Raw genomic sequence first — 24,543 nt, 5'->3', positions numbered from 1 at the left:
CAGGTTACCTTTAGCATGGCTCTTTCTCACGATGAGGAAACCTGCTTCTAACAACAGTTGAAACAGATGTTAATAAAAATTTTACAGGGTCCCACACACCATAGCACTGTACCATGACTAAAATAGTAGATAGTGTTTTTGCAAAAAGAAAAAAAGGGAAAAAGTAGCATATAAACACAGTGACAGCTACTGGAGCTATTATAAACCATGAATGTTATGTTTATGTAAAGTGTAGGTAAGTAATAACACATGCTGTCCCACTTGTTCCAGTAGCTTAAGAAACACTCTGTGCTTGACAGAACTAGTTTATTTAAGTCGCTTATAAAACAGTAACTTCCTTTACTAATAAAGACTTATCCAATAATTCCTCTGACTTAAAGAGATTTCAGATCAAGCTTCAATAATTACTTAAAGCTTGTATTCACAGCCACGTATGCTGTGTCTCTTAATCCCTAGCATTGTTCAGGGCTGTTATTTTGTTTGTACATCAGATATTTTTTGAAGCCCAATAGAATAGGGAATTGTTGGCATCTCTTTGTAAAGTATGGTGGGGAATGTGTGTTGCACTGTAGGCTGCATATGTCTGATGTTGTTGTTATTGATGATGATGATGATGATGATGTGGAAACCTTACAACTCTGCTTCTTACAATATTGCCAGTTGAAACAGATGTTAATAAGTTGATTCTGACTTATAGTGAGCTTATCCTGGGGTTTTCTTGGCAAAATTTATTCAGAGGGAATTTACCTTTGCTTTCCCCTAAAGCTGAAAAAGTGTGACTCACACAGTAGGTTTCCAGGGCTGAGGAAGGACTTGAACACTGGTATGCTGGAGTCCTACTACAGCATTCAAACAACTACTCCACACTGAGTTCATAACCTTCTGATTATCTGGACCCATTTCAAACTGGCTTCAGGGCGGGATATGGAGTTGAGTCTGCTATGGTTGCCTTAGTCGATGATCTCCGTCTGGCTACTGACAGGGGTAGCGTAACCCTGCTAGTGCTCTTGGACATCTCAGCGGCTTTCGATACCATCAACCATGGTATCCTTCTGGAACGCCTGAGAGAACTGGGTATTGGAGGCACTGCGCTCCAGTGGTTCCGGTCCTATCTCTCGGGAAGGTTCCAGATGGTGAGGCTGGGGGACAGTTGCTCTCGCAAAAGAGAGCTAACATCGGGTGTCCCTCAGGGCGCCATTCTGTCCCCCATGCTGTTTAACATTTACATGAAGCCGCTGGGAGAGATCATCCGGAAGCATGGAGCTCGGTGTTATCAGTACACTGATGACACCCAGATCTATCTCTCCATGTCTCTGACTGATACAGTGACTAAGGAAGGCATCTCTCCTCTGGATGCCTGCCTGGGGTCAGTAATGGGCTGGATGAGGGGAAACAAGGCTGAATCCAGAGAAAACAGAGGTACTTGTGATAGGTACCCCAAGTCCAGGCAGGGAAATTTGTCATCCAGTCCTGGACGGGGTTACGCTCCCCCTAAAGGACAAAGTTCACAGTCTGGGAGTACTCTTGGATTCATCCTTACAATTGCCATCACAGGTGGATGCGATGGCCAAGAGTGCTTGGTACCAGCTTCGGCTGATACGCCAGCTGCGACCCTGTTTGGACCAAAAGGACCTTGAAACAGTAGTACATGCACTGGTAACCTCTCAATTAGATTTCTGTAATGCGCTCTACATGGGGCTACCTTTGTACCAAGTTCGGAAGCTTCAGTTAGTCCAAAATGCTGCAGCCAGGTTGGTCGTTGGAACATCTAGGGCAGACCACATAACACCGGTATTAAAATCTCTTCACTGGCTGCCCATTAACTTCCGGGCTCAATACAAAGTGTTGGTTATTACCTATAAAGCCCTATATGGCCTGGGCCCGAGCTACTTGAAGGAGCGCCTCCTCCCACACAATCCGCCCCACACTCTCAGAACAACAGGGAAACATCTCTTAGAGTGCCCGAGAGTGAGATTGACAACAACTCACAAAAGATCATTTGCGACAACAGCACCGACTCTCTGGAACAATCTCCCTGACGAAATTCAGGTCTGCCCTACCTTGGATGCCTTTAGGAAGGCTTTGAAGACACATTTATTTAGGCTAGCATACCCGTCTGACTCCTTGTAGATATCATTCCTGATAGAAGTTTACTTTACGGTTGTATTTTTATTATGCCATTGATATATGAAGATTTTATATTTTGTAAATTGTATGTAACTGTCTTTTGATGTAAACCGCTTTGATCATCGGAAAAGCGGTATACAAATAAAGCTTTATTATTTATTATTATTGTTATTCCACTATCTCCAAGTCCTGCCTGAAGCCTCCAGACCTACCCAACTGAACTGGAGATGTTTTAAAAAAAATCCACTTAAAAGGCCCAAAACTCTGCCTAGAACAGTGTTATGTATCAAAACAACCCTACAAGCCATCTGACACCCAGAACTTTTTTAAAGAAATGTACAAAACATTTGGGATGAAACCACCCAGAAATCAAAACTGGGAATGATTTGTAGTCAATTCCAAGTCACTTCTTCAACCAGCATTTAGCTAAGAATGCACAACTGTGGACTGCCTCTGCTGTACAGTGTAGAACAATAATGCACAAACTAAAAATGGTGGGAGAATGGCTTAAGTGCCTTTATGAAGGAAGTAACACACTGCATTTCAGCATCTCCGTATGATGTCCTGATCTGGCCTTGACTCCTTCTAATCCACTTTCCCAAGGTTAAGTAATTCTGCTGTGTCTCAGGAACCTTCTGCAGATGAAGTGAATGAGGACATACTCATTAGCTTCTCCCTGGGCATCATGCACAGCAGTTTCTTCTCTTCATCATGGCCTGTTACAGACAGCCAAAATAAATCTGCTTCGAGTCACAGTGGAGCTATGGTGTTTCAATGATGCATGTGTCCTAAGAGTCCAGAAGCCACACCAAAGCCACGCTCCAGTCCTTAGGGGGGGAGCGTGGCTTTCGTGTGACTTCTGGACTCTTAGGACGCATGCATCATTGAAACACCATACCTCCACTGTGACTCGAAGCAGATTTATTTTGGCTGTCTGTAACAGGCCCATGTCTCTATGTAGAGGGTTAACAAATTGAGACTGACAACTCTTGATATGCAAAGAGGGTCCCAAATCTGTGAGGAAAGGAGTCTTCAAAGAAAACATTAACTTTCACTTCATGAAGACAAAGGGAGGGGATATGCTCTGCTAAAGGCTGGAAAGACTAGCAGGCAGACACCTGAGAAAAACATTTTGCTCCAGGAAAAGCTTTGCAGAATTAGTTGCTGCCAAAGGATTTTTATTTATTTATTTATTTATTTTAAGGGGAGGAGATTATTGGCTTGACAGATAAAAGAGGAAAAGCCTGTTCCAGGTAAAGGAAACAGAGTGGCAGGAAGCTCAGAGGGAGAGCTGAGAAAATAAAGCAGAAAGGGAACTGTAACCCACACACACCTCCATGGAAAAGACAGAATGAGAGAGGAAATGTAGGGTGGATTCACATAGTCATCTTTTTCCTATTTATAAGGTTCTACATTTCTGGGGCTGCAGGTTAATGCAATCACAGCAAATTTATCATAAATAGTTTTACAGAACCTTTAGAATACTGACCTGTATGGTTCCCAACACAAGTTGGAACACTCCTGTGGCATACTGTGAGTGTGTCTACCATTGCACTTATCTGGACAGCCAGTTAAGCTATAACACTTCCAAGCTTCTCATAGAATGGTTCTTCCAATATATTAGAATATGCACAATCCTCCACAGTGAAGAGATGGGCTGTGAGAAGCACCAGCATTTTTCATAGAAATTGCAAGGTGTACTGCTGCCTGAGATTAAAGAGAAATTAAAGAGAAGGTGAGAGATTTGCCTTGCATCAGGACATAATTGCTTGCTTTGTTTTATACATTGCAAATGAAACCCATGGAAGCTTGCCCTTTGGAATGTATGCATATGCAAGTTAGGCATAGGCATAGGCATAGGTCTCACAGAGAGCAAATAAGGCAGTAAATATACTTCTCCATTGTTTGTACCTGGGATCAAAAATTGTTCAGAATGGGGACTGCACTCAGAAGAAGACTAGGAATGGGAAGGGAGCTATGAAAGAACTAGACATGATCCTAAAGAGTAAAGATATACAGTGGACCCTTCCCTTATGCGGGTGATCCATTCTAGACTCTGCCGGGTAAGAGAAATCCAGAGTATGCTGGAGCCCCATTAAAAATAATGGGGTTCATGTCTGTGGTGTGGTGTGGCGTAGCGTGTGTACCATGGGCACACACACCATTACTTCTTTCGGGACACGTGAGGGCTTTTTCTGGCACGGCTTTCTGTGTATGCTGAAAGTCGCATAAGACACACCTGCGTATGACACGGATGCACTGTACAACTGAGCACTAAAATCAGAACTGTTCATCCCCATCACCATGTACAGATGTGAGAGCTGGACATTTAAGAAAACCGATAGGAAGAAACTCAACTAAAAAAAAAGATAGGAAGAAAATCAACTCATTTGAGATGTGGTGCTGAATACTGCAGACAGCCAAAAAGACAAAGACAGAAGATCAAGCCTGAACTCTCCCTGTAAGTCACGGTGATCAAATTGAGATTGTCATACTTTGGCCACATAATGAGAAGGCACAACTTATTAAATGATACAATGATGCTAAGAAAGGTAGCGGGCAACAGAAAGAGAGGAAAACCACATGGCAAATGGATAGACTCAACCAGGGAGGACACGGGCCTGAGTTTGCAGGACCTAAGCAGAGCAGTGAAGAACAGGGTGCCTTGGAAATGTCTCATCAACAGGGTCGCCATGAGTTGGAGTCAACTTAAGGATAGCTAATAACAACAAATTGTAGTACTTTAGACTGTGCTGGGTAGGGAATATAATTCAATCTTCTTCATGCATTCCATCCCAATTCATATCAAAAGCAACAGCATGCATCAAATGTCAGGCATTGTTTTCACTTATGCATTGGGACTTCATCCTTCCTTCTGCCCCATTCTCAATTTGAACAAGGTTATCACAGGTTACCTGAGCGAGATGAAGGAAGAAACAGGGGAATCGTCACTGGTCACTCCAGAAGTCACTGCAGCAGGTCAGTAGTCTAGATACACAAAGCCAGGAAGGGGGAAACAGAATCATCAAAATGATGACTAAGAGAGTACTGCTAGTCAAAAAGATAAGAGCATTGTCAGCACCAAAGCTGAGAGGAAACGGTTGAAATATTTATGTATTTTTTTTTCACGCCACAAGTGTCTAATTAAGTCAATGTCTACTACACAAGTCATGGAGATCCCCGTTTCTCTCGTTGTTGCTTAACAAAGGATAGGGGATGTCATATTCGGTGTCTTTAGCCTCTACCATCTCCTGCTGGCGAGCAAGGTCCCTCACTGTCTAAGCCCCAGGTCTCCAGCTCTGTGGGAGCTCTATTACCAGGAGCTGCAGATTCCTGGCAATCTGCCTCCTCCTCCTCCTCCTCCTCCTCCTCCTCCTCTTCTTCATCTGAGTCCTCCAAGGAGTGAGTTATGACATAAATTAAACACTCAGTGTATTATGGTTTAATTTTAAACTGCAGTAGTTGCACCCTATGGAATCCTGGGATTTGTGCTTGGATGAGAGGGTACAGCTCCCTGGTTGACAATTCTAAATTCCTCTCTTTAAAATTGCAGGTTCCAGAATTTCATAGGAAGTTGCCAGAGCAGTTAAAATGAAATTATAGTGCTATAATTATATAGTATGAAAGGGCCAAAGGGGCAGGTATGCATCTTATGAGAAGTCTGTGAGAGTTTGGTTTTGGCAAGGTTGGGAAGTTCAAAGTCAACTTTCCAATGTGCTGCTGATACAAATCTTTTGAATCCCTACTTATTACAAAATTAATCTCCACACCCTTTATCTGTAAAACAAATTATATAATCCTATGCTGGGGTTTGCAAGTTATGTGGCTTATTAACAGAATCTATTTAAAGCAATCTCTGTTAGATTTCTTTAAAAGATTAACCCATATGTGTTGGGCTTTAAAGAATCAGAGGAAAGGGGATGTCAGTCATTCAAAACAGTACCTAACTACAAACAAAGTCAGCTTGACGTGTAGTGCCTACCGAGTTTTTGATAAAATTAGCCTCATGCCAAACTCAGAGGCTTTAAGATATGACGTTAGAGATCCATCCCAGCAGCATTGCGTGTATATGTTCTGTTTGTATGTGTGTTTAATTTTTCGTTATGTGCCTTCACGTCTGACTTATAGTAACCCTATCATACAACCAACTTGGTAGGTTTTGTTCAGAGAATATTTGCCATTACCTTTCTTCTTAGGCTGAAAGAGTACATGATTGGTCCAAGGTCTCAGAGTGGGTTTTCATGGCTGAGCAGAGACCTGAACCCTGGTCTTCTAGGGTCCAACACTCAAACTATAACACCACACTTATATTCACAAATACATACATAGATATATACATGCAAACACAGACAAGAGTTTCTTTCATTCACTGCATCTTAGACCTGAAATACAGAGCTGCAATTTTACTCACGCTGACTCATGTGTACTCACACTAGCAAGCCCTGAATCAGCTGGATTGGCAAACATGAAAGCCAATGTCAAGCAATAGCATTCCCTTATGAGTAGTAGCTCTTGTCTTGTGCCTGTGGGTGTTCAGGAGCCTTTTTGCTGATCTGGCAGGTTTGAGAGTGCATCCAGACAAGTGACTTTTATTCTGCGATCACATCACCTCATTCATTGAAATTTATAGGATCTCAAAGTGATGCTGTCTTCAGCTGGCAGCCTTTTTGTGTTCTCCCTTTGTTTCTTCCATCTTATTCTCTTAAGGAAAATCAGCCAGGAGAAGTGTAACATTATTTGTTTTGATTTGTCCTAATATGTGGCCCAAAGCTGCTGCTGTTGCTGCTGCTGCTTCTGCTCCTCCTCCTCCTTCAATGGTGCCACCACTGTACATAATGTTTTATGTGAGTGGTTTACTCCCTGCCCTTAGTCTTACAATCTGAAAAGACACAACACTCAAGGCAAATGGGATAGCAGTGGAGGAGGGGATTAAGTCCAGTGGATGTTGACTGTTCTTCTCTCCCTCAATAGCCACAGCAGGAGACAGGTAGATGAAAGGAGGGCTTTCATCTCCTTCTGGGCTAGGCATTATGGACCTGTGCATACCTGTTCTTCTCTCCCTCTGGAGGCCACAGCAGTGGCACAATATAAATAAAAACAAAACACACCTAAAACAATTTATGATACATGGGTTTTTCTTTAAAAGCAGCAAACAATCCTATTAAAATATTAATTTAAAACATTTAAATATATATTGAAAGCATTAAAAACAGTCTTCTGCCACAATCAGTTAAAACCAAAGGCCTGTCTAAATATAAGGGTACTGGCCTGGTGGTGAAAAAGGAACAGAGAAGTAGTGGCTGAACCTTCCATGGAGGGTAATTCCATAAAGTGAGAGGAGCCACCAAAAAGGCTCTCTTCCATGTCATCACCACCTGTGACTATGAAATAGTCCAACTAGGAGAAAGCTCTCCCCCAGAATCAAAAGTCAAGATGTGCAAATCTACAGTGCTATATTAATAATAATAATAATAATAATAATAATAATAATAAGACTTAGCCAGGCTCATGTGGGAAAATACAGTCAGTATCATGCTGTCAGACGTACACTTATACAATGTGTCTTCTTTTCATTTTTTTTTGTTATGAAAAAAAAGTGAGTAGTGGCACATTTGTGAGTGACAGAACACCTGTATATAAAAAGATGCCTTAATTTTCATCAGGGATGGGAAATATGTAGTCTGCAGTTGTTGGGTTGTGCTGACAAGGACTACAGAATTATGGGGCAATGACATCTGGCGGGCCACAAGTTGCCCATTCCTCATGTTAAATTTAGTAGTATTACAATAGGCTGAATTCATACATGACCTCACCCAAGTTGTGGGTCCAGGATTTGGATATAATGGCTGGAGTTGTAACATATGAAGTTTAAGTAACGTTCAGCTTTTAAAAAACAAAACATGCTTTCAAAACTGAAAGATTGTCAAATAATTTGACAGTTTTATGTTTATACACACACACACACACACACACACACACACATTTTTCTAGGATATCCTGGGTGCATTTGCCAGTTGCATTTAAAGAATTGAATTACGTATTTCTAATCAATATTTAAATAACATAGTTGGGGAGAAGGCTGAGGCTGCTACATCTAGAATTGGCAGGTTGGGGAGAGATGGCATTAAAATAGAACTATGTTCATGCCAAAGGGGAGAATTAGTTCTACCACTGTCTATGAACCACTAACTTGTTCCTCAGAAAACAGAAATGCAAAAATAGCTTTAGTCAAAAGTAAAGCTCAGTTAAAGTTTGCATCCGTATCTTATTAATTGAAATAGTTACATAATATTTATCAACCATAGAATTTACTTGCGCACAACCAACAGGTGAAGCAAAAATGGCTTTGCTGTATCTTAAAGAATACCCAGAAATGGTGGTTTGTTTAATCCCAAAATGACTGAATTCTGTCAGCTTTAAAGATAATTCATAACTGTTGCATAACAGTCTAAAACCTTTTTATAGGCCGCAGCGCTGTGTTACTTGTAAATCTAAGGTTATGAAACATCATTTCACAGCACCATGTGCCTGCTATCGGAAAGTCGCTTCAGCAGCAAATTCACATCTAAAAATGTCTTCTGCGTATGTATATATTGATTTCACTGCTGCTTGTAGCAGAGTGCCTGTTCACTTTAGGTTTATGTCAAACTTGGCTTCATGACACTGATAAACCAGTTATGCAATATGTTGTGTGTTTTGTTCAGAACAAACATGCAGTGAACTGTAGCAGGAAAACCATTAACTGTTATAGTATGTGTGGAAATGCTAATCTTGATTCCATAAGTCCAGTACAATTCCTTTATTATTTACATAAGAACAGCTGCGTAGACCAGATAGTCAGCCACTTGCCTCAGATGTCAGGGAAATATAAAATAAAATAAAAATAAAATAGAAACAAAGAAGAGGAAGACTGCATACACTTTTGACTGCTAGTGTATGAGATAAATACCTTTAACTATTAAGTATATAATGTTTAACAATATTTAATTGTTTGTACAATATTTGTCCAGATTTTTCATGTACTATCTTGATGTAAAGCTATGTTTTAGGACGATTGGATATAACACATTTAGAAAATAATGTAACACTTCTCTGGCCTGAGCATTTTGAACATCTGAAAAATAAAAATAAAGTACTTGTGCACACATAGCTATTTATTTATTTGTTTGTTTACTGTATTTATACCTTGCTCTTCAGCCAGAAAGGCTCTCAAAGTGGCTTACAGATAGTTATATTTTGTGGGTTTTTCGGGCTATGTGGCCATGTTCTAGAAGAGTTTATCCCTGATGTTTCGCCAGCATCTGTGGCTGGCATCTTCAGAGAGTGCTGACCTGGAAGAGAATGGGTATATATGATCCTGAGTAAGGAGGAGTGATTCCCATGTTAATGTGTATTGTTCTGTTACAAATAGTTAGACATTTTAAAGCCTTCTGGCTTACAATCTAAAAAAAATATGTCACTAAAGGAGAAGGAAATGGCAGTGGGAAGGGGAATATGTCCAGCAGTTCTTCTCTCCCTCCAAGGCCTGGACCAGGGCAGATGGACTGAAGGGAGGGCTCTTCTTCTTACTTTAGCCCAGGCCTGATAGAGCTGGCTGGCATTTCTCTTCCTCTGAGGCTATACAAGGTGAGCATCTTGTCTGAAACCAGCCAACAGTTTCTACATTAGAACATTGGTTGATATGTTCCCAGGCCTACCTTCCCTGGTGTATTAATGCTGTTTGTGGAGAAAGCCAAGTGGCACTGTTGAGTTTCTTAAATACACTTACCTAATCTGCAATGCAGAAATAATGCAGTTTGACACTACTTTAACTGCCATAGCTCATTGGTATGAAATCCTGGGATTTGAAGTTTCCCATGGTACCAGCACTCTCTGAGAGAGAAGGCTAAATATCTCACAAAACTACATATCCCAGAATTCTATACCATTGAGCACTTAGGGAGAAAGAAAAACATAGCAGGTCAAGGTATTTGGAGGGGTTAAGGCCAAAAGAAGAGCCAGCATGGTGTAATGTTTTGAGCACTGGATTACAACTCTGGAGACCAGGTTTGAATCTTCATTCAGCCATTTAAACCCACTACGTGATCTTGGGCAGGTCACAGTCAGCCTCAGAGGGAGGCAAGGGAATCTTATCCAAAAATCCAGTAATGGGTATGCCTTAGGGTCACCTAAGAAATCACTTAGAGGAACACAACAACAGCAATAGCATGTACATTTCTATACCACTTATCAGTGAAGTTGGCACTCTCTAAGTCAGGGGTGGGCAACCTGTGGCCGCGGCCCGGATGCGGCCCGGCAAGGCCTTGGGACCGACCCCAGCCCGGTCCTGCCACCGATTGCCGCCGGAGCCTTTGTCCTCTCGCGTGAGGGCCAGGGGCCTTTGGCCTATCAGGAGGAGGCGGGCAAGGGGGGGCAAGTAGCAAGCAAGGGGGGCAAGTGGCGGGCAAGGGGGGCAATAGTCTATAGAAGCCTCCGAAACATGCATTTATATTAACATTTTTTTAAAAATCAGCAATTTTTTTTTGCGTGTCCTCCATTTTTTAAAAAAAGTGTCCTCCATTTGAAAATTTTGTCCTACATTTGTCCCAGTTTATTTATTTATTTAATTTTTTGAAAAATTATTTAATTATTTATTTTTTGGCTTCGGCCCCCCAGTTGTCTGAGGGACAGCAACCCGGCCCCCGGCTCAAAAAGGTTGCCTACCCCTGCTCTAAGTGGTGTACAATCTGTAAACCAATTGCCCCCAACAAGCTGGGTACTCATTTTACCAACCTACGAAAGGATGGAAGGCTGAGTCAACCTTGGAGCCCTCTGGGATCAAACTTACAACCTTGTGGCTGCAGTACTGGCATTTAACCACTGCACCACCAGGACTTAATAAAAGGATGCTTGGGGTCACATAGGGCCCCAGGCTGCACTTTGCTCATCCCTGGTCTAAACCAATTGCTTAGACTTTAGGATTATAAACTTTGGGCCTTTTTTATCTATATTAGAATAAGTTGAACAGGCTATCTATTTTTCCATACATACCCTCATGCATATATGCTCAAGTCCAGCAGCTTATTCTTCATGATGCAGGGTTGCTTTTGTGTAATGCTCAGAATTTTGCCCTTATCAGTGATACAGTTGGATCTTGGTATCCATGGGAGGGGGTCTGTTCTGGACCCCCCACAGATACCAAAAAAAAAAAAAAAATGTGGGATCTTAAGTCCTGTTGTCCCTGATGAAGGCACAATGTGCTATGCCTGGTAGCGCAGCTGCGTGCATGAACTGTCATTGGGGACAACAGGATTTGCCATCCACAGATGCTGAAATCCGCAGATGGCAAACTTGTGGATAATATGGCCCAGCTGTAATTACTCTGGAGGTCCTCCACATGGTCTTGGAATCCAGTTCCCATTGGTAAGGGATCATGGGAGTAGCAATTACTCAAACCTGAGAAGTGGAGGCACAGGTTCTCTGGTGCTGGTCTGCCCTTTGACTGGAAAGGGGGATGTTTTAGAGGTGCCTTGAGGTGCTGCAACAAAAAATGTGCATGGTCAGGGTTTATAAATCCAGTAGTTTCATCTCCTTGTCCTACTTGCCGAACTCTTTATCTCAGCCTCACATGAGATGTTTCTACCATGCGAGAACTCAGTTGAAAGGTTAGTACCTTCGGAGCTAAAAAAGTGAACATACGTACTCTGTGAATTGTTTTGTCCAAGGAGAACAACTCTGGGTTCAATGCTGGACAAGATAAAAATATGTATATGTGTATTATACACTATAAATTTAGGACTGTCTCATCATAGGATTTTCATGGTAAGATACATTCAAAAATCGTTTACCATGTCTTCTGGGGAGTGCCAACAAGTGTTAGCTATGGTGCCACTGCCATTGTATTTGAGAGATCCTCTGTCAGGCCCCATTCCCACTGGGCAAAAAAAGTGGCTTATTTCACTGCAATTCTGACTCGGATTCTGACTCGAATCTGACCCATTGTTCCCATTAAAAATGGGTGCAAACAGACCCGGGTTTTTTTACCCCTGTTTTCGTTCCCATTGGTATTTACCCTATGGTAATTTGAAGTGGGTTATTTTGCTCCCTGTTCCCATTGCCCTCTGTAACCTCTTTTTTTTTTTAAAGCAACTGTCAATCAAGTGCTTAAGCGCTTGACATCACAGCCAATCAGTCGCTGAGGCGTTTTTCCCCTCCGGGAAAGGGAAAAGGGAGCCTCTATTCACGCCAAATCCCTTTGGGTCCCAGGCTCTTCTGTGTCTTCCCATAGTTCCTCTGGGAAAGAGAGGATAGGAGCCTCTCTTTGCCCCCAATCCCTTGGTGTCCAGCCTCTTCTGTGTCTCCCCAGACTCCCTCTCAGAAAGAGAGGACAATCAAGCAGGCATGTACTGCAAAGCCCATCTGCTGCTCAGGCGCTCAGGTGCTCAGGCAGAGGCAAAAAAGAAAATAATAATAATAATAATAGTTTAAAATGGTGTTCAATGGCTCTCCTCACACATTAGTTTATGAATGTGGAGCAGGGGGGAGGTTGCAGGGGGCATGATGTGTTTACTGTAGCACAATCACCTTACCCTGCTTCCCAATCCACTGGGGGAAAGGCTATGCGAATGGGAGAAAATGGCGCCTGTAATGCAGGAAAGAGAACAAGCAGGTGACACCCCCAGGCCAGCCCCTTGAGCACTGCTCCTCCCATCCCCAAGATCCCGAATCAGACACCCTTTCATTCCCATTCATTTGCCCTGAATCAGACTCAGGAGGCACAGGAAAACTCGCTAAAAAGCCGCTATTTTTTAAACCAGTTTATCAACCAATAATTCGGATTTTTCAGGATAAATTGATTCAGATTCGAATTCCAACGGAAATGATATAGGAGCAATGCAGATCAAATGAGTGCTCAAATGGAAACAATGCACCTATGATCCGCATCCTGATCCGCGTTATAAGCCAGTGGGAATGGGGCCTCAGTGTCATTCTCCCACTATTCCTGCTTCCCAGTAGCTGCTTGGTATATTTTAGTCTGGCTCCTCAGCAAAAGCCTGTCTGACATAGGAGGCCATACTAGCAGCATTGCTACCATCAGCATAGCCATCTTTGCTTATTTTCAAAGACTGCTGAAAAGCTAAGTCATACACATAACTATCAAAGGAAGTCAGTAAGCCTCTCAGGGACCTGAAGAGAACATGTACATGTTGCAGCTTTTTTCTGTATCACAGTTCTCAGATTTCCTCAGTTGGGAACCCCCTCAGCTGGAGGTTGTAGTCTTTTTAAAAGTATTTTTTTTACAAGATCTGAATCTGAGCATCTACCAAAGGTGAATAATAACCATTTAACAATTGGTAACTAGTGGTGCAACATGGCCTAAATAACCTAAAGGCACCAGATCCCATCTGATCTTGGAAGTTAAATGGGTTCAGCCCTGATTAATACTTAGATAGGAAACCATCAACGAATACCAGGTGATGTAGGTTAAGTTTCAGAAGAAGAAACTGGCAAAGCCACCACTAAGTATTTCTTGCCTGAGAAAATACTATGAAATTCATGGGGTTACCGTAAGTTGCTAGCGACTTGAAGGCACAAACACACGTAACTAGTAATGTATTGAAGGTAGATGGGTGTTCAGAGCCCCACTCAAGGTAATAAACATAGGCTGTATGCAAATATAGCAAGATTGTCTCACCATCTTTTGAAGTAAGTGATATGTTATGCATTACCATCAAAAGCCCAGAGTCAAAAATCCCTAATTGCACTACTTGTGCTAACTTTACTGTTGGCTTAGTAAATTGTCATCTACATTTGCTCAACTGCATGAGAACATGTGGAACAATATGATCTTCAGCACTGTTTGCTTGTTTTCACTAGCAATTTCTGAATATTTAAAAAAAATTATTTACTACCATTCCGTCAGTGAGAGAGAAAATTAAGTAGGCAATAAGCAGGGACTGTACTGTACACAGCAACATGAAGAGGAAAATAGAAAAGTAATCTGAGCAGGTGCCACTTTTATTGACAAAATTACCTTGAACCCTCATCACTTGATATCTCTCAAGTGATCTAAATAAACAGGCTTCATCAGTCACCAAGCATCCTGCAGCTACTGCAAGCTCCAGTACTCTCTCGCAAGCCAAAGGGAGAATTCTTGCCCAAGAAATGTGTTTATCAGTTTCAGTTGTACATTGTTTTTATCTTACACACTAAGCTCCATTTGGTTCCACAATGAGAGAAAGGCAGGATGATTGATACATACACACATACACAATGTAACACATGGTTAAACCATAGAATACATAGATACATGGGCCTTTGTTCCCACAGATACAACTCTTCTTGCGAGCTTCCATTCTTATGTAAAACATCCAGAATACCAGTAGCCTGGCTTTGTAGCAGTGGGATGAAGCAACCCTTCTAGTAAGCATGGCCCACTGGCACCCTTGAACTTTGTGTTTTATTCCTTCTTTCAGTGACACAGGGAGCAGCCACTACCATCAATGGGGAAATGCTACTCAACTGAAAGAGTTATTGATCTGGATGGCCATGTGTTGGTATCTCTTCAGTTGTTGTATAAGTTGACAAGTCACAGAGGTCCAGCCACTGGATCCTCAAGACCTCAGAATAAGAAGGGTTTCAGCAACGGTGCCCAACTGGCTCTTCTGAACTTTGCTGGTATGGAGTAGTCTTTGGGAAGAAAAAAAACAAAGAGTCTCCTTCACCCTTCTGGCCCATCTGCCCTGAAGCAGTGTGATGCATCATTTATTTACTACTTGTAATTACTTGTAATTTTCTGGATGTCTCCACACATTGTTCAAAGAATGCTGGAGAGTTAAAGAAATGCATAATGTGTAAGGTCTATGAAAGTAACCCACCCAATATTTAATGTCAATCTTGCCTAAACTCTGATCAGATATGCTATTTTGAAAAGTACTGTACACACATATTTCAATGAACCATAAGCCCTGTGACTATTTACACTTCAGGTTTTACTTTATGTTTGCTTGTTTATCCTGCTTTGTTAGTAATGCCTATCTTATAATGTCTTTAAATCTAACTTGTCAGTCACTGCATATGACTGTGGCCCAAGTTACAACATCAAAAGAAATTGCAACGCATACTTATTCTTCACCTTGAATTCTAGAGTTTTGTTTATTTCTTTACCTGTCCTTCAAACAGGTAATTTTGATGTTATATTGCCTGTTTTTATCATATAAAGAATGTAAAAGCATCCCTGCTGGATCAGACCAAAGGGTTATCTAGTTTAATCTTCTGTTCAAAATGGTGGCCAACCAGTTTTGTATTAAAAGCTCACAAACATATTATGAATGCAACAGCACCTGCTGGCACATGTGACCCAGAAGTTGATGCATGGAGACATACGATCTCTGATACTTGAGTTAATATATACCCAGATGACTAGTACCTACTGGTAGTCCTATTCTTCATAAATTTGTCCCATCCCTTTTTAGAGCTGCCCACTTTGGCAACCATCATCACTTTCTATGTTAGCAAATTTAACTATGTGACCTGTGAAGAAAATGCTTTTATCTGTTCCACCATTCAGCTTCTGTGGAGGATCTTGCCTTCAATATTTTAATATTCTGAGAATCTAATAATATTTTGAGATTCTGATATTAAATTATGGGTTCTAATATCATGACAGAAAAGCTCTCCTTCTCCACTTTCTTCAAGCCATGCAAACCTCTGTATATCTCCTATGTGTCCCAACAGAGGGGTCAATATGAAGTGGGAGGACATGGAGGAAGGCCTTCTTGGTTGTAGCACCCCACTTATGGAATGCCCTCCCCTTTGAGGTCCAACTAGCACCAACACTAGTTTCTTTCCAACACCAAGCCTAAATGTGACTTTTTACTAAAGTTTTTGTGGACTAACTAGCTTCAAAATTTACATGTACACTTTCTTAAAATTGTTGTAGCCTTTAAAATTGTTTTAACTGTTGTTCTGTTTAATGTATTTTCATCTTGTTTAAGTTATTAACAGCTTCAGTCTGGAAGTGTGTTCTGTTTATAACAGAAATAGTTTATAACATAAACTTTTTAATATTATATACTGTCCATAGGTCTCATGTTAAAGAGTGGGATAGAAATATTTATTTATATAAATAAATGAATACATAAATAATTGCATACTTTTCTTCCTTGTCCCAGTTTTCTTCTAAACCAAACTGCCTCTAATACTGTCATGCTTCCTTGTGGGGGGCTTGCTCTCACCCCCCAATCATCTTCATCGCCCTTTTCTGCAAAGGGCAAGCATTGCACAACATACAATGTGATATATCCTGCTGTGGAAAACATTAAGTCAGTAGCCGGCCACTGGCCAGAAAGTAAGTCTGACATGACCTTTATAAAATCATCACACCTGTGGTAAAGGCACCACATGAAAGTCAGGATGCACTTAAGGAGCCAAAGCTGATCTCCCACAGAGACAGACAGGCTTCATCACCAGTGAAGAAGTTATCATAAATAACTTTATTGAGAGCAAGTCTAAGAAAGAAGGGAGGGTCACTGCTTCCTTCCTTTAACCATGAGAAATGAATATAGCACTAATAATTGACTATGGAAAACAATGCAGTTCAGGTGTAATCCCTGGTTGATCAGTTATTAAGTGAAAGAAATATAATACTCCTCTTACTTTTGTTTTTCCAAACAAAGAACAGCAATATCTTCTTATTAAAATATAGATTAGTAAGGTTGTAGTCCTATACACATTTACCTGGGAATAATCTTTAGTCAATGCAAGTATACTTCTCAGTATAAGTACAAAAGAATGAGCTCACTGTAACAAAACCTATTGCCACCCATATTAAACATACTCAAGATCCTGTGCTGTGCATCAGATAAACAAGCATCTGATATGGCAAAAGAAATACCCAAGAATTCAAAGTCTTGCAAAATAAATACTCAAGAATGAAAAGCATGTAAAATGTATCCAACAACAGTAACATTTGAAGAATGTAAGAAACCGTCTTGCGGGATCACTTCTGTCTGTTTCCAATAGTATCTTGCCAGCTGCCTCTAGGTACTAACAAACAGACTAGGAAGGGACTCTATTTACAGACTATGGGGCTGTGCAGAGCACCCCTAAGGGGCAGACTGCAGGCACCTTCTGCTGCACCGGATGCATATTTAAATGTATTTCTAATTTTTTCTCTCCCTCAAAACATTTACTTCAAAATCTGCTTTGTTCTAACATGTGTTTTAAATGCATTTCAGTACACACACACACACACACACACACACACACACACTTTTATTTGAAAAACTGGAATCTGAAGTACAAAATTCGGAGATGTGTGATAGCTGAAGGATAATTTACATTCCAATCCATGAATTAGTCCAGGAAGTGTGGATCATGTAGATTCATATTGGAGTTGGCAAAGAGCAGATTCCTCAGGCACTTGTAGTTAAGGTGCTTTCACTTGATACTCATCTCCAGTATCTGGTATTTTTGAAGTATGAAGGCTTCATTGAGCTTTTCTTACCAAGTAACTCTTGACAGAGCTTTCATCTACTAGTTTGTCTTTTGAAATGCTTTCTGAGCTTGTGTCCATCATCTTATCTCATTATGACAATGAATATCACATTAATCATATTCTGGGAGAAAACACACATTATTTGGTTGCCTTGAACTAGTGGCTTCTCAGCTTCCTTGAGTTGTAAGCAAGACACAAGAATTTTTTCATTTCCTCTATACAGTACTCTGTTCACATTTATAAAACATTATTATAGGCCTCTTTTGAGTTGTTTCCAGCTCTAAAAGTAAAAAGTTGAATTTTTTTAATACTCAGTTGTTTAGGGGTAAAAAATAAAATAAAGTGAATTATCTCATAGAATTTTTGTAAATAATGGATGAAACTTGATGGACCCCTCCTTGTTGTCCTTCCATTGGCAGGGTAAAACCTTTTTATACTGACAGGCTTTTGAAGCAGAATGTTTTTTTTAAAAAGCAAGCTAGAGACTGCTATATTGTTTTAAACTGGTCTGTTTTTAATAACATTTTACCTTTTTAATTGCATTTTATTCTTTTAACTTGATACTGTGTTTTAATACTGTGTTTTAATCCTGTGGATAGTTTAATTCTATTTTAATGCTCACTTTTTGTGCATTTTTAATTGCATTGTTCTTTTAAATTGTAAGCCACTTTGAGCCTCAGGGTTGGGGGGAAGTGGGCTAACAACAACAATTGTTTCTTAGCAGGACAAAGGTTGAATATAAATAATAAAATATAAAATAAAAAAGTGCTGCATAATATCTGCACAGCAATCTTAGCTGCTCTTTATAGAAGGGATGATGCTAATTCTATCTGCAAGCAAAGATGGTAAAATGATTGCAAGTTGTGTTATGGAGGGGCTATAGCAGCGAGGGTAAATTGGTCTAGCAAGTGTCACTAATGAGAACACTACATTTGCTTCAGAATGTATTTCAATGCAACAAAAATTGTAGCTTTCCAGTTATTATTTGGCACCACCCACTGGATACTTTGCGGAACTTGTTGTCTAGAATTTTACTATTTAAAACTTGGAATGCAACTGCACAAGTTTCTTCTCATGTTTTACTGAGACATATGTTGGCATCCTATGGTGGTTGTGTTGAAGTGTCAGCTGTAAACACTAACAGAGCCCTGTCTAAAGTTGGAATACTTTGCTGCATGTTGGTAACTGTGCTGAATTCTACAGTCGATTGAAATCTTGGAGGCCTCTACGAGTATTTCTCTAGCCATAACTTCAGGGTGCCAGATGGACTCTCAGGTATCACTGTTAAGATCTAGTGACATTCAGGGATTATTTTGTGTGTTCCTTGAGCACAGATTGTGTATCTCAGCTTGGTCAGAATGGTAGAAGGTAAAGTCAGGTCATAATATATATGCCCCTCTCTGCTGGTTTCTCTCCTCCCCTCCCCTTTTTTTTTCCTTTTTGTGATGGATTTTGCTGTGTAAACAATGTAGGCTTTTGCAAATTCTGTTTTCCCTGCTTCATTGGAAATGATGTTCCTTGCCTGCATGCTTACTGACAGCAAGCACCTGCTACTCAAAAGCATTCATTAATCCAAGCTTCCAGTTGACAAGCATGCTTTGTTAGTAAAGTATTACTGGAATGCACATGGTATGATGTTGTTTATGGAAGGTTTCCATGGCCAAAGTTGTTCAGTTTGCTGACAATATATAGAAGAACGACTACTCCAGATACACATCACCATCAAGCTGATATTTTACAACTCTGGAAGAAGAACCCATGTCTAGAAACTTTCCTGAGAAAAAAAATAGCTAAGTATCAATGATACTTTTGTGTATCTAACCATACCCTGACCTTTCCAGAGAGCAGCTTGTTATAGAATATATTGCAAATTAATAAGGTTGGAGTCCATGCTATACTGAAGCTGGTTATTGATGGCTATCAGTCATTTCACATCGTAATGGAATGTAAACATCTATAGATCTGTTTGTCCTCAGCTCATGTTCAGGAAATCACCTCTAAATGTTACTTCTTCTCAGAGGTGTCTACTCTGTTTTCCTTGAATGGTTTATTTAATGGTTGTACAGCAGCTCCAGATGCACCTAGACCAATGCTGGCCTGGCTCTTGGCTTGGATATTGCACAGAGTTTGCATGACTGACAACCTGTGCTTGAAGACTGACAGAACAGAAACCTGTTGGTTTTATGACACCAGTCAGCTGCATTTGATACTATTTGATCATGAGGTGCTGTTGAGAACATAAGGACCCAACAGCAGTTTGTGGAACTGCTATGAGAGGAAGAGTGAATGAGTAGCAATTCACCATGCTTTGGGGAGATCCTCTTGTGCCATGGGGGTCTCATTTGTTCTTCATCATGTTACTTGTGTATATGTAGGATGAGAGCACATGAACAAATGAGGAGCCATAATAAACTGACACTCATCAACACATCATCTTTTGCGACCATTCACAGCCCTGGCTTTTTCTTTATGTTAACAGGGCATTCATAGCTTTGCAGATTCAATCCATAATACACAGACACTGGTCTATGAAGAATTTCTCTATTTTACCATTAAAGGCTGACTCTCTGTGAACATTTATGAGCCATAAATACTGTGCACACTCTTCCCTGCACTCAGAAATTAAGGGCCAAAATACACTGGGTAGTTTTTGCAACCTATTATCATTTATCAAAGACCAGAATTAGTGTGCATGTGCATGTTTTGAAATATTTTGATTTATTCTCAGATATATGGGCATATTTGACATGAACTAATTGAAAATATACCTGAGAGTCAGTGTGGTACAGTAGTATGAGCACTGGACTACAACTCTGGAAAGCAGTACTTTAATCTTGGCTTGGCCATGGAAGCCCATTGGATGACTTTGGACAAGTCACACCCTCTCAGACTCAGAGATAGGCAATGGCAAACCCCCTCTGAACAAATTTTGCCTTAGGGTCACCATAAGCTGAAAATGACTTGAAGGCACACGACAACTGAAAATAAGCCATGAAAGGAAAATGACTATGTCTATCTTTATTTTGAACTGAAAAATCTTTCACAGTCTGTGTTCAAGTGCTGTAACTTAACCACTTTCGTATAATGATTAGAATATTGAACTAGGACTCTGTGAGGTCAGGTTTCAAATTCCCACTCAGTCATGGAAATCCACAGGTTGACTTTGGGCAAATCACACAATCTCAGCCTCAGAAGAAGACAATGACAAATCTCTTCTGAATAAAATCTTGCAAAAAAATAATAATGATAGGGTTGCCATCAGTCAGAGTCAGCATGGAAGCACACAACAAAAATGACAATAACATTAATTTAATGATAACTTGATAAATTAAATTGGTTTAATCTAGCCAAAGTGGTATATTGGGTTGAATGGTGGACTAAGAAACCCAGGTACAAATGCTCATTTAGGACATGGTGAACATGTAACCTTTTGGACTCTGTTCAAAGCAATCCAAGATACAATCTTGCTGATAGTGTCATTCAGAAAAGCATGTGTAAAGCACGGGCAATCATAGTTATTTCTGTTCTAAATGGAGCATTTGAGAGCATTGGAAGAAATACCATTTGGCATATGAAGGCTGGGGGATGCATAGTCTGGATGCCATAGATGGAGGCAGATGTGCTTTGGCAGAACTAAATGGAGAAACTTGCATGGCACCTGTCTCATCTGCTGAATGTCAAACATTCATAGCAACTAAATTCACACATAATGGTCTGGACAGAATTTACAGATGACATATAAGCCAGTGCAAGTAAACACTTGCATATCAACTCAGACAAATACAGACCATAAATTATACTTTTGCACATAGAACATGAGGGAGGACAAATACAAAGCTGCAAACAGGATCCTAATCCAATGTCTGGTTCATTTATATTAAAGATGGGGTAAGTGCATTCCTAGAGTCAGTGTGGTGTAGTGGCTTGAGTACTGGACTACGCTTCTGGAGACCACTCAATCTTGGAAACCCACTGGGTGGTTGCAGACAAGTCATACTTTCTCAGCCTCATGTGAAGGCAAAAGAAAAACCCCTTTATACAAATCTAGTCAAGAAAACCCTATGATAGACTTGCGTGAGGGTTGCTATATGTCAGAAATTACTTGAAGGCACACAATAACAAAAGTGCATACCACCAGAATCCTCCAATTCATCTTGTGAATTCTAATAGAAATTAGTTATACAGTTGCCCCCCTAAGTCCGTGGACTTGAAATCCACGGCCTTGAAAATCTGTGGAGGGGTAACTGCTATTAACCTCAATGATTTAACACATAGAATTGGGTTGGGTTTGTTTTATTAAAGATAATTTTAGGCAACTGTTATAAATTAAATATTAGTACAATTGCTTGGGACAACTGAAGCAAAGAACTTCATGTGCCATGCTTTCTCTTTAAATAGACATGCATACTGCCTATTACCAATAAACAGGAAGGTCATATTAAAGTTCAAGAGTTGTTAAAGTTCAAAATCCATTTAGACCTGTAACGTGCAAAATCCACCAGGTGGCACTGAATGCATTCCTGAAATTAAATAATATAATAATGCATTCCAAAAATGTTTTAAAGCTACTCTACTTTCTTTTCTTTTATTATGCTGCAATTTATTACCTTTATGTTAGGCTCATAGTTGGCATGTGTTTGAAGGCAGCACAAAGGCAAAAACATCCACCTCCTTTTACATGTATGGAAGGGCTATCTTCCTTAACACTTTCCTACCCAAAAAAGTGGAGCATGCAAGTTCTCCAAGTTGTAGGACTTGTATGTTGCTCAAATACAAAGAAGAGCTGAAAGCACTCCACCAGTTTTGTATATCAACTTCTGTTGCAGCTAGCCACATATTTCTTCATTCCAAGCATTCTGGCATTAAAGTCTTTTTCACTCTACATAACTATAATACAAAGACTCCACCTTAACTTTGATGGTTCCATTTTGGGATTTGCAGATTAGGGAAGCATATTTAGACTTCTCCTCCAGAGAGTTCCTCTAGTGCCTTATCATAAAACAACCCCCAGGATCCCATAGAATGCAGCCATGGCAGATAAAGTGGAAATATAGTGCTATAATTGTGTAGGGTATGACTGAATCCACACCTGCAAAATAATTTGTCTTTACTTGGATTCCGCTCCTGTTTGAACACACAATGTTCCTCGGGTTTCGAATGTTCATAATATTCCCTTTTTACTCCATGGTTTTAGGGGAGAAACAGCTTTTTGCAATGTGTGTCTTGTGGCCTGAATTGGGATTGGGGTGGAATGCGGGGGGTGAGGTTGTTGGAGGGCAAGACAGGTTGATGGGTGGTTACCTTGATACTCTTGCCCAGCAAGTGTGGTATTACCATTTGTTGTTGTTGTTCAGTGTATGTATGCAGATAGATGCATATTCAAATATCTGAAAGTATGAGTTTTTCTGCTCACTGGAGAGGGTATGTGTTTATTTTATTAAATCTAACGGGAATTTAATCCTGGTTCTAGTAAAGATGTCTTGCATCAGGTTATGCTTTTAACCCATTTACTTGGAAGGAAGTGAAGTTCATTATCCCAGGCACTTATGCCCAGCTAAGAGTCAGAGAGAAAACATGAATGCTCAGTGCTTCTGCCCTTCTGTTCATTCATGATTTTATATGTTCCTACACAGTAGGAAGCCCAGTTGAGTTCAGTGAGATTTAGGAGATTATTGGATGTGAAATCTGCATTGGGATAGATGCCGGTTGTAATAGTTCTCAGTGGATCTTATCACACTGTCCTGTGCCTGGGCAGTAGGCAGCCCCTATCCAACCTGGGCTTCTCTGACAGCTTTTCAAGAATGGGAAAATCCTGGGCATGGGGCAGTATGATAAGATCAGTCGGTAATGGTTACAATGCACATCTATCCTGGCATGGATTTCATGTGTGATAATCTCCTGCAATAATCTCCATTGCCTTTCTGCATTCCATATGAAAGCAAGTAAGAGGGCAGAGGATTACATCTTTATTGGAGAATAAATTTCTTTGTACCCAGTACGAAATAGTTTTAAAGAAACATAGGGAGGATCAGACTGTGGTTTTTGCTGAACTGGAGCTGATAGATTTACAAATTTGGGTTTGTTTGTTTTTTAAATAAATCTTGTTATTCTCGAGGGAAGATCATGTGGGTGACTTTAAATGTTGTGACTAAACTGAATGATGAGGCATTAAGTTCTCTGAACAAACAAACACACATAGTCACTGTGGGGTTACAGAAGAAAAAGGGAAGGAAAGCAGGCTGAGGGGACCCAGTGAGAATAGCAAGTTCAGTCAATAAACATTGTTCTCAAATGGCATAGATCTCACTGAACTCAATTAGATTTACTTTTGAGATGACACAGATCAAATTTCTCAGATCAAAGGTTCACTTGAAAAATTGGGTCAGACTGTGATGTCATGCATAATCACTTACAGTAAATACCATTGAATTTGATGAGATTTACATCTGTGCAGATGTAGCAAAAGCTTGTGTGTTTGATGCACTATTGCCCTTCTGCATCCCATATGGAAGCAACCTTCCCCTAAAACCTGTACCATTCACATCAGAAAAAAATGATCCATATCAAAAGGAAGAACAGTGTCTCTGTTTTTTTTGTTTTGTTTTGTTTTTTGTGGACTACATAGCCAAATGAGGGATTCTGAGTTGTAGTCCAAAAGAGAGGGGGCGTCTTCCCCAGCTTTGCTAAGGAGTCAACAACTCAAGACAGGAAGAAAAGTCAACTTTAGCCAGAAATTCACAGTAAGCATCAATATTTGGGCTTCCATAGAAATTTGTCCTGTCTCCAACCTGAGTATTATATTTGGGATGCATGTTGGAAATCTTGTAATTGCTCTTAAAAATTTGGTTTGTGCTACTTCGAATGAGTTGTAATCATTAAGCGTGTACAGCTGACAGTCATACAGCATCTGGGAAATTATTTTGCTGATGAATACTTGG

The sequence above is a fragment of the Sceloporus occidentalis genome, unplaced genomic scaffold (assembly GCF_023333645.1).
Source record: "Sceloporus occidentalis isolate IW3139 unplaced genomic scaffold, rSceOcc1.0.p SCAF_4, whole genome shotgun sequence".
Lineage (NCBI taxonomy): Eukaryota > Metazoa > Chordata > Lepidosauria > Squamata > Phrynosomatidae > Sceloporus > Sceloporus occidentalis.
This window is presented reverse-complemented; position numbering follows the sequence as displayed.